Source organism: Girardinichthys multiradiatus, chromosome 7 (genome assembly GCF_021462225.1).
Source record: "Girardinichthys multiradiatus isolate DD_20200921_A chromosome 7, DD_fGirMul_XY1, whole genome shotgun sequence".
Classification (NCBI taxonomy): Eukaryota; Metazoa; Chordata; class Actinopteri; order Cyprinodontiformes; family Goodeidae; genus Girardinichthys; species Girardinichthys multiradiatus.
In genome coordinates, this window is record NC_061800.1 from 4487043 (window position 1) to 4496683 (window position 9641).

Genomic DNA, 9641 nt, shown 5'->3' on the forward strand with positions numbered 1-9641 from the left:
TCTGACAAGACAATTCACAAACAAGTTATTGTTATTCAGGTTTTTGTTGTTGTTGTGATGACATTATTATTATTTTGTACAAATTATACTGATTTTCTTCTGCCTTTGCAACACTCTGTTAGTACTGCAATGTTTCTGTAATGAACAAATGAATCACAATGGTGCTGCATGTAGCTCTGCTTGGAAAAAGTGATTCTTGTTGCACAACTGAGATTTTCTTATGGCCACAAATGGAACTTGGTCTCTGAAGACATCGAGGGAGTCTTGCTCTCAGTACTCATCATGTACAGTTTGAAAGATTAACAACAATAAAATGCATGTTTCCATGTCAGTACATTGTACTGACATGGATGGGGGTCTCCTCTGAGTCCCATGACTCCTGGCATGTTGGAGAGGGAGCACCGGAGGGCCGTGGACGAAATGTTTCGGAGGGGATCGGGGATGAGCTGCTCCTGTTTCTGGTTCTGGTTCCAGGGGTGCTTCAGGACGAGTTGCCTCCATCTCGTGGACCTCAATGGCTCAGTCACGGATCCGCAGGGCCCTGTTGCAGATCAACAGGATTCCGTCATTGGCTGTTGGACAGGAACCTCAGAGAGTCCGCTGTTCCGCCCAGTCGGCCTCCTGATCCCTTGCTGATTCAGCGTCGGCTCCAGGGTTGGCTTCGTCGCGGGGAAGTCTGGCTTCATTGACCTCCAGATCTTTGGATCTCTCATCGCCGGCCTCCAGGTCGGCGGATCTGTTGTGGCGGGCCTCTGCAACTTTGTTGCCACGTTCGTCGCCAGCCTCCTGGTTTTCATCAGGGTTCCCCCGGTCCTCCTGGATCACCTGCTTGAACTCTGTGTTTGCATGGGACAACCTCTGAGTCGCCTACCTGAACTCTGTTTTGTTTTGTTTTCTGGTCTGTCCGAGGCCTCGTCCGCTTGCTTTGGTCGGGTTGTTTTTGGTTTTGTTTTCTGGCCCTATTTGGGTAGTTTTATGTTTCTGGCCCTGTTCCAGGTTATTTTTGTTTTCTCATTCCCTCTGTGTCCCAGTAGGCTGACCCACACCTGTTCCTTGTTCCCCGTGATTATTATGATGATTCTGTCCCGCTGTTCATTGGTTCCCCCTGTTCTCTCTGTTTGTATTAATACCCTGATGTTTCTGTTGTTCCCTGCATTGTTCTTGTTGTTAGTTGTCTTTATGTCAAGAAATCTGTGGTCTGGTCAGAACCCTGTTGCACGAACCATTAAAGAGCGGCTGACCTCTAATCTTTGGCCTCCTGGTGACTCTTCTCTGCATTTTGGTCCTACTTCAACCCTTTTTCTGACAAGTGGATTTGTTTCCAATGCAGAAGCAGCAGCTTGCCACTGTCTGAGTTAAATCAGTGCCAAGACGTGGTCACCACTCTGTGTTCTGCATTTGGTCAGTTTTTGGTTTTCCTAATGCAGCACTGTCAAGACACCTGAACTTTTTTAAAGGGAATAACAGGCCGGTTCATGTAGTACATGAGTTCATCGGTTTCAGAGAGATAAACTATTGCAGAGTGGTAGCCCTGTGAAAATAGCGGCACTATTATTTTTTGTGGCCGACCCTTGTCTTGGCATAATTGACAATATTTTGCATCCCTATGTGTATCTGTGTAGATTGCGCTGAGTTTTTTGATGTGACAGGTGCATTATTTACTATTTTACTTACAAGTCTAACAGGAATCAAACAAAAAAATCGGTGTGGTCTTTGACTGTTACACATTTCAGTCAAGGACGTCCTGCAGAGGGTGATGACAAAGATGACGAAGCTGCTTCCCAAGTACTGAGTTTGAGGGGAAAGTGCAATATTTTTTGACAGTCATCTCAGAAAGTGAAACTCATATATTATATAGAATCTTTACATATAGAGTGATATATTCTAAGCCTTTGTTTTTTGTGACTTTGATGATGCCTTCTCAAGACATTTCAGATCAACACACACTCTCACTTTGTTCTTATTTATCTTCTCCACTGGAACCATCAGAGGCCCCCCAATCAGTGAACTCCTCAGTTATGTCCTTTAAGATAGATGGATAGCAATCTGTCTATCTGGCTATGCTCATGATCAAAAATGTGGGAAAATCCTCAGGAAATGAAGTTTGAACCAAGAGACCTGGTGGGTCATGTCAGTTCACTTTTTGGATATTTTTGGCAGTTATCTCATGGAACCATTCTCTTTGAATGCGAACTGTAATGGAGACAAATGGCTAAGCAAGCTCACAAATGTAATATAGAGGTTCCCAAAGCAGGGGCTATTGATAGCAGTGGAAAACAGACATATCTGGGAGACAATGGAATGTTTTATTTCCTCAACCTTTCATCTCTGACCCTGGTTCCCTTGTGGTTTTACGTAACTGAAAAGATTAGAGTTGTTTATGTGTTCTTTATACACCATCAGATTTGCATTACATGGTTGTTAATGCATCTATTCTTGGTAATATAAACTAAATTTTAGTCTAAAGCAGAATACTGGGGCTTATTTTGGAGCTTAGTTACATCATGCTTACTGAGCTGCCAGTGAGAGCATTTGACGTCATGAGGCAATAGAAGAGGAAGACAAATGGCATACTCATTACGCCTGCAGTCAAGCTTGCAGAGAAGCTGTAAGTCTTTCGTAAGAGTTTAAGACACTAAATCTTGTAAGAATTAATCAAAGCCTATTGTTGGATGGGCTCGAGAGATGCAGTTTTAGCTCAGCATTGTTCCCCTTAATGTGTCAATTGCTTCTTTATTTAAGAATTTGTGTTTTTTCATTCACAAGTGTTTTTGAGATTTTGGGAAATAAGAAATTGCAAACATCCTGTTTTTACCAAACTATTGTCAAAAGGATTTTAAACTGGGCAGTTGGATTGATTTGTGGGGAACGTTATTAAAGTCAGGACCTGGCATAAAAATTTTAATATTTTTGAACATTTTGTATTTAGTCTTGTTTCCTGTGTGGAAGTTTCAGGCATTTTCCCACCAGGTTAAGATGACTTACATGACTTACATGACTAATTACAACATGACTGCAAATATGGAAAAGCTCCTTCAGCATGAATGGAATCATTAGACTGCTATGCTCTTTGTATATGGCAAAAAGGTGTTTCCCTGCAGTCAGGAACGAAAAGGATGAAAATCTCACTGTAGGGAGAGAAGTGAAGAGAACGGGTGAGTACGGGTAACGGAAGGAAAAAGGAAATTAAGAACAAGGAACTAACATGATTCTGAGATCGGCTTACTAGGTAATGGTGGTCAGGTCGCCAGGGGGAGTGAGATTCAGGATCCAGGTCTTTTGAAGGGATATCCATAGAGAGTTCTCTTGGTGCTGTTCTGTGTGAGCTCGGAACAAAAGGAATGAGTTCAATGTGCGGTGGCTTACGTTGGAGGGTGGACAGGATACACATATGGCTTGGTTCAGGAGACAAAGAGAGCAGGAAGCTGCCAAATATCACTGGAGATCACTGGTTTGATCTGGGAGACATGGAAGGTAGGATGGATACAAAGATTTGCAGGTAGGCAAAGACGAACAGCAGACGGATTAATTACCGTCTCAATCTCATAGGGACCAATGAAATGAGGCGAAAGCTTCCTTGACATAGACTTAGGGGCACATCACGTGGTGACAACCAAACCTTTTGTCCAGGCTGATACTAACAGGTCTACGTTTGCAATCAGTGAAACGCTTGTTCTGATCTGTAGTGCGGTGAAGACTGGACAGTTGAGTTCCAGATTGTCTTGCAGTGGCAGACATGTTGGTGGACGGATGACACAGTGACATCTTTTTCATCAGCAGCAAACAGGGGTGGCTGATAGCCCAGTGAGGCCTCAAAAGGTGAACGTCCAGTGGCAGAGGAAATGTGTGAATTTAAGGCATACTCTACCCAAGGTAGATATGCGCACCAGTCAGAAGGGTTATTGGACGTGAGACATCGTAGGGTTGATTCTAGCTGCTGATTTAATCTTTCGGTCTGACCATTAGACTGTGGGTGGTAACCTGAAGTCAATGAAACCCTGGCTCCGAGAGCTAAACAAAACTGTTTCCAAACTTGCGAGATGAACTGTGGGCCTCAGTCTGATAAGATGTCCTGCGGAATTCCATGGAGACGAAAAACGTGTTTTGTGAGGAGTTTAGCAGTTTTAAGGGCTGAAAGTTTTCTGATGGGGATGAGATGACATGCTTTAGAAAAACGGTCCACAATGGTGAGAATTGTTGTCATTCCTGAGGAGAGGGGAAGACCAGTAACAAAATCCAAAGCTATGTGAGACCAGGGTCGACTTGGGATGCTTAGAGGTTGGAGAAGACCCGCAGGAGGCTTGTTGCAAGACTTATTCCTGGCACTAGTAGCACAAGACTGAACAAATTCTTTCACATCTTAATGTAATGATGGCCACCAAAACCTTCTTTGAACCAATGCCATGGTTCTACTAACACCTGTGTTTGGACCCACAGCCATGGATTTCAACATGCAAACTCCAGAATAAATTTTTCTGGAACTTTCAAAATAAATTGGATTTAACCGACTTCCAGCACAACTTCAGAAGGGGAAAAGGGGGACAGCAGCGGATTTCCCATAATGCCACTGCCTGTAAAAACCCCCCAACTTTCCAATGGTCCTTTCTCTTCCACTGCTCCTCTGCGGAACCAGGATAGGGCAGGCAGCGCACTAATGTGTCTTTGCTGGCAAACAGACATAAACTCTTCAGACCGGATCCAAGGGTGTCATAAGATCATCCATCATATGCACTAAGTTAAGTAAAGAAAGAATGAATTACTGTCTGTGTATCCGGTATTCATTCATGAAATGGGGTAATAATTAAGCTACAAGCCTGTGTAAGGAATATATGATTATTGATTAATTAATATTAATCAAGAATCATAATTTAAAATAATAATTTGAAAAATATTAATTTCTTAACGAAGGATCATCACTTACGAATAGAAATCAGAGATATCCTCTGGTGTTGTGATTATGGGCTCAAAGCTCTTTAATAATTTCAAATTATTAACCAAAACCACAAACTGTCACTGTTTATTCAACCGCTTCACCGAAGGTGGGGGAACTTCGACCTTGTTTTGACAGATAAATCTCTCTTGCACGAAATAAACACAAACGCATCTCTTAATTATATATATGAAGATTTATTGAAGCCAGATAATCCTGATATACCATTATTCTGGTCCAAAAACCATCACCTAACTAACAAGCACCGTTCTACACAAAGGGAATAACAATGACTACCTAACAATAATAATAAAAGAAATATATATATATGCATTTACTGTCTATGAAGATCAAACCAGCAGTTTATGGACAAAATGTGTAATTTGGGTTAAATGGGAAGAAGTCCTCCTGTCGTGTTGATGTCTCGATCGCAGCGATCAGCTGATAAAACGGTGGGGCCACGCCCCTTTAGCCACTATCAGCTGAACGCCCCAAATCTTGACAAAAGGGTCATAAACTCTTGAGGCGGGAACCCAGTGGAAAATTTCCAGCAATAAAACTGGAACAAAGAGTGGTTGGGCGAGGCCCAGAATGCAGCTGCCTTGAATGAAAAACTTTTAAAAGTCCAACTTCTAACTCCTGGCTGATTTGGGATCAGCCGGACAAACATTAACCACGATTCTGCAGCAAATCAAAACACAGCTCAGCATAACATAATTCAATCAGTATTGCATGCAACAAGTTAATACCTTAGATTAACTACTGGTGATCCTACATCACCTTATCTGCCTCATCCTGCCCAGACCTCTAAATGCACCTATCTGGTTTACTATGAAAAGAACAAAATTATTTTGAAGTTGATTTCTTCTCTCCACAGGTTGAGGATGGGATCAGGTCTGAAGAAAAAGAGGGGGGGGGGGGGGGAGGATCACGCGTCCGTGATCGAATTAAGAAAAAAACGGTAACTTCTCATCCGTCCAGGAGGGGAAAAGATGAAGAACCTTTAGTCGACTGCATATACAAGGAGAAAACTCATCTCCTTGGACATAGAACCTCTGTAGGTTTTTTTACCTGCGCCGGGTGTGGCACGGTCTTCGATCGGCAAATAAATCCTCTGATCTTCTCGTATCAGACAGATTTCCAGCTGTCAAGCTCTTCCGGGAATGGCCTTGTGGAGCAAAAGTTCGCCTGCGAGCTCTTGTCTCTCCAGAAATGCGCCTCCTATACGCTGTCCTGCAACAGGCGGAAATGGCCCCGAGACTATGGTTTATACTTCCAGTGACGTCAGAGCTGCGACGTCTGTTGAGCTGCGTGCGTCAAAATGTGCGACCAAATGGATGGCCCCAACACCTGGCTTGACTTTCTCTGCAGAAGCAAACTGTGTTCCAGAGAAGTCCCCAGTAGAGACACTGTCTCTACAAGCCGAGTCTGAAGGAAGGACAACGGCCCCGCATCACCGTGGTTACGGTAATGTGCAGTTGGTTGGCGGACAGAATGAGCCGTCTTTCATCCACAGCTACGGAGGTTAGCTGGAGGCTAACCCTTTGTTCACAGAGCTTTCTTCAAACTTCGTCGTCACCCAGACAACTCCTCAGCATGGTTCATACGAGGTTAGATGTTTGGGCAGAGTGATAGAGAGATATTTAGGATGAAATGATCTAAATGTTTTTCATTTTATGAAGTTTGGTTTTGTTTGTGTTGAACTCTGCTATCTTGGTGCTAGCAGGCTATTTGCAGCACACGTGCTCAGCTTTATGTTCTGTGTTTGTGTGTTTTTAAAGTTAAGACAAACTTTATTTAAAGGGTGATTTTAAACACAGAAGATCATGGTTTTCAATCATCTTTAATCAACTTGTTTATATTGTACATAGCCCATTAGTCTTCGGAATTCTTTAATTCTGCTTGGTAGTTAGTTGGATTGTTTTAGCATAGTAAAGAGTTTGTTGATTGAAATATGTTTGACTTTGAGTTGACTTATTTTTGTTAATAAATTCTTATATTTTAAGAAACTGTGTGAATTCATTCCGTGTGTGTGCAGAGTTTGGCTGTTCAATAATGTCAGAGCTTGGCTCACACCTTTCTATTTTGTCCTAATACCACCGCCTTACTGGGCTGGTATTCACAGGATAACCCTTAACAGACCGAAATATTATTTGATAAAATATTAAAATTAAATATTAAATAATATTCCCAGATTCATAATCACAACACCTGGATGAGCAGAAAACTTTGCAGTGTGTAGCCAATTGATTAATCGGGCTTGTACTGTAGATGGGACGTAGATACAGTTAGGTGGTCCATTACCAGGATCAGGCTCCTGTTGTTGAGCCTTTAGAACAGTCTCCTCAATCTCCCATCTGAGTGCGCCGACCGTCCAACTGGGCGGTATGATGGGCGCAGGTTCCCTCACCGAATCGTCTGTGGCGAATTGTCTGGAGAGGGCATCCGGCTTAGTATTCTTTGGTCCGGGTCTGAAAGAAATGCATAAGTCGAAACGAGACAAAAATCAGGACCAGCGAGACTGACGTGGGTTTAGTCTCTTGGCTGACTGTAGGTAGGCCAAGTTCTTGTGATCAGTCCAGACTTGAATGGGATCCTTGTCCAAGCCAGTGGTGCCACTCCTCAAGGGCCAATTTTATTCCCAGCAGCTCTCTGTCACCCACGTCATATTTCCTTTCCGTATTGCTGAACCTGCGAGAAAAGAAAGCACAAGGATGAAGTCTCCCATCTTCAGAGTTTTGCGATACCACCGCTCCGACCCCAATGTCTGAGGCTTCCAGGATAAATTGTCTTGAGGAATCCGTATGGACCAAGATGGGGGCACAAAAGGCTGCTTCGACTTCGGATGACCAGGAAAAGGGGACCTTAGAAGAAGTCAGAGCAGTTAGATGTGGAGCAACGAGACTATAGTCTTTGATGAAACGTCTTTAAAAATGAGAGAAATCCCAAAAAACGCTGCAATGACCTGTGTGAGTCTGGCACTGGCCTTTCTAGTACAGCTCTTATTTTCTCTGGATCTGAACGTACCTGTCCACCCTCAAGGATGTAACCCAAGAAAGTGACTGACAACTGGTGAAACTCACACTTCTCGGCTTTTACAAACAGGCGGTTCTCCAGAAGATGTTGAAGAAGTTGGCGAACGTGTTTGCGATGCTCCTGCATATTCTTAGAGTAAATCAATATGTAATCTAAGTATACGTAGACAAAAATTTTCAAAAAAATCCCTGAGAACTTCGTTGACCATAGCTTGAAAAACCTCAGGAGCATTACACAGTCCAAAGGGCATGACCAAATACTCGAAATGACCCAACGGCGTCTTAAAAGCCATCTTCCATTCATCCCCCTGGCAGATGCTGACCAAATGGTAAGCATTACGAAGATCTAAATTAGAAAAAAACCATGGCACCATAAACGGGTTCAAAAGCAGAAGTGATGAGGGGAAGTGGGTACTTATTCTTAATGGTGATCTGATTTAAGCCCCTATAGTCTATACAGGGATGCAATGAACCATCCTTCGTCCCTACAAAAAGAAACCCACCCCTAGTGGTGATGAGGAAGGCCGAATAATACCTGCTGATAAGGAATCATTAATATAATCTTCCATAGATTTCTGCTCAGGACGTGAAATGTTGTAGAGTCTGCTAGAGGGCAGAGGTGTGCCGGGAAGAAGGTTAATTGCGCAATCATAGGGTCTGTGAGGAAGTAAGAATAGGGCCCTATTCTTATTCTTACTAAACACTCCCTTAAGGTCATGGTATTCTAGAGGTACATGAGTCAAATCGATCCTGTTGTCCTCACTGCTATCCTGTGGGGGCACATTAGGTGAGAAAGCTGATTTTAGACAAGATGAATGGCAGTTAGCAGACCAGGACTCTATGCGACACTTCGATCAGTCTAAATGTGGATTATGTTGCTGTAACCATGGAAATCCTAAAACTAGAGATTCTTGAGGATACTGGAAACAGAAAAAAGCATGTATTTTCTCTATGATTGCCGGATAACAATAGTTCCACTGGTTTAGTACATTGAGTTATCTGTTGTAGTCTCTTACCGTCTAGAGCTAGAACTGAACGTGGTGATTCATGGAATTACACTTCTATACCAGCCTGGCTTACCAATTCTAAATCTATAAGATTCTGTTTGCAGCCGGAGTCTATAAGTGCAGATAAAGTAAATGTACACTGACCCACTATGAGAGTTGTAGGTAAGCTGAATCTGGGGGCTTTCTAAATCTGGGCTTGGTCCACCAACTCCCCATTCAAAGCCTGTGGACCCTGTCTTTTAACAGCCCAGGGCAGGCAGGACAGGTTGCTACAAAATGAGCTGGTTTCAAAACACTCTCGCCTTGAAGTGCTGGCAACCTCATGCTTAAGTACTCCTCATAGTAATCAGAGGAACAAGTCACACCTGTCACCCAGCACACCTGAGTGCTCCAGCACCGTCTGAAACAAAGCACATGCAGCAAGCACAATAAACACAAACAGAACCCAGATGCTGACAGTAATCAGCTCAGCGAGATGGTTTTCCGTGGCAGAAGTGCAGCCATGCGGTGGAAAATATGAGCCAATTATTATAAACGAGGAAAACTTTCTCGGTAAATAAAACGGTTTACAGTTTGTGGAAAATGACTCCAGATCAGGACTACATGTTTTCCCCAGCACTTTTATGTCTCTGGACCAACCTTCATTTATAGAAAAGCAGATTCCGCCTT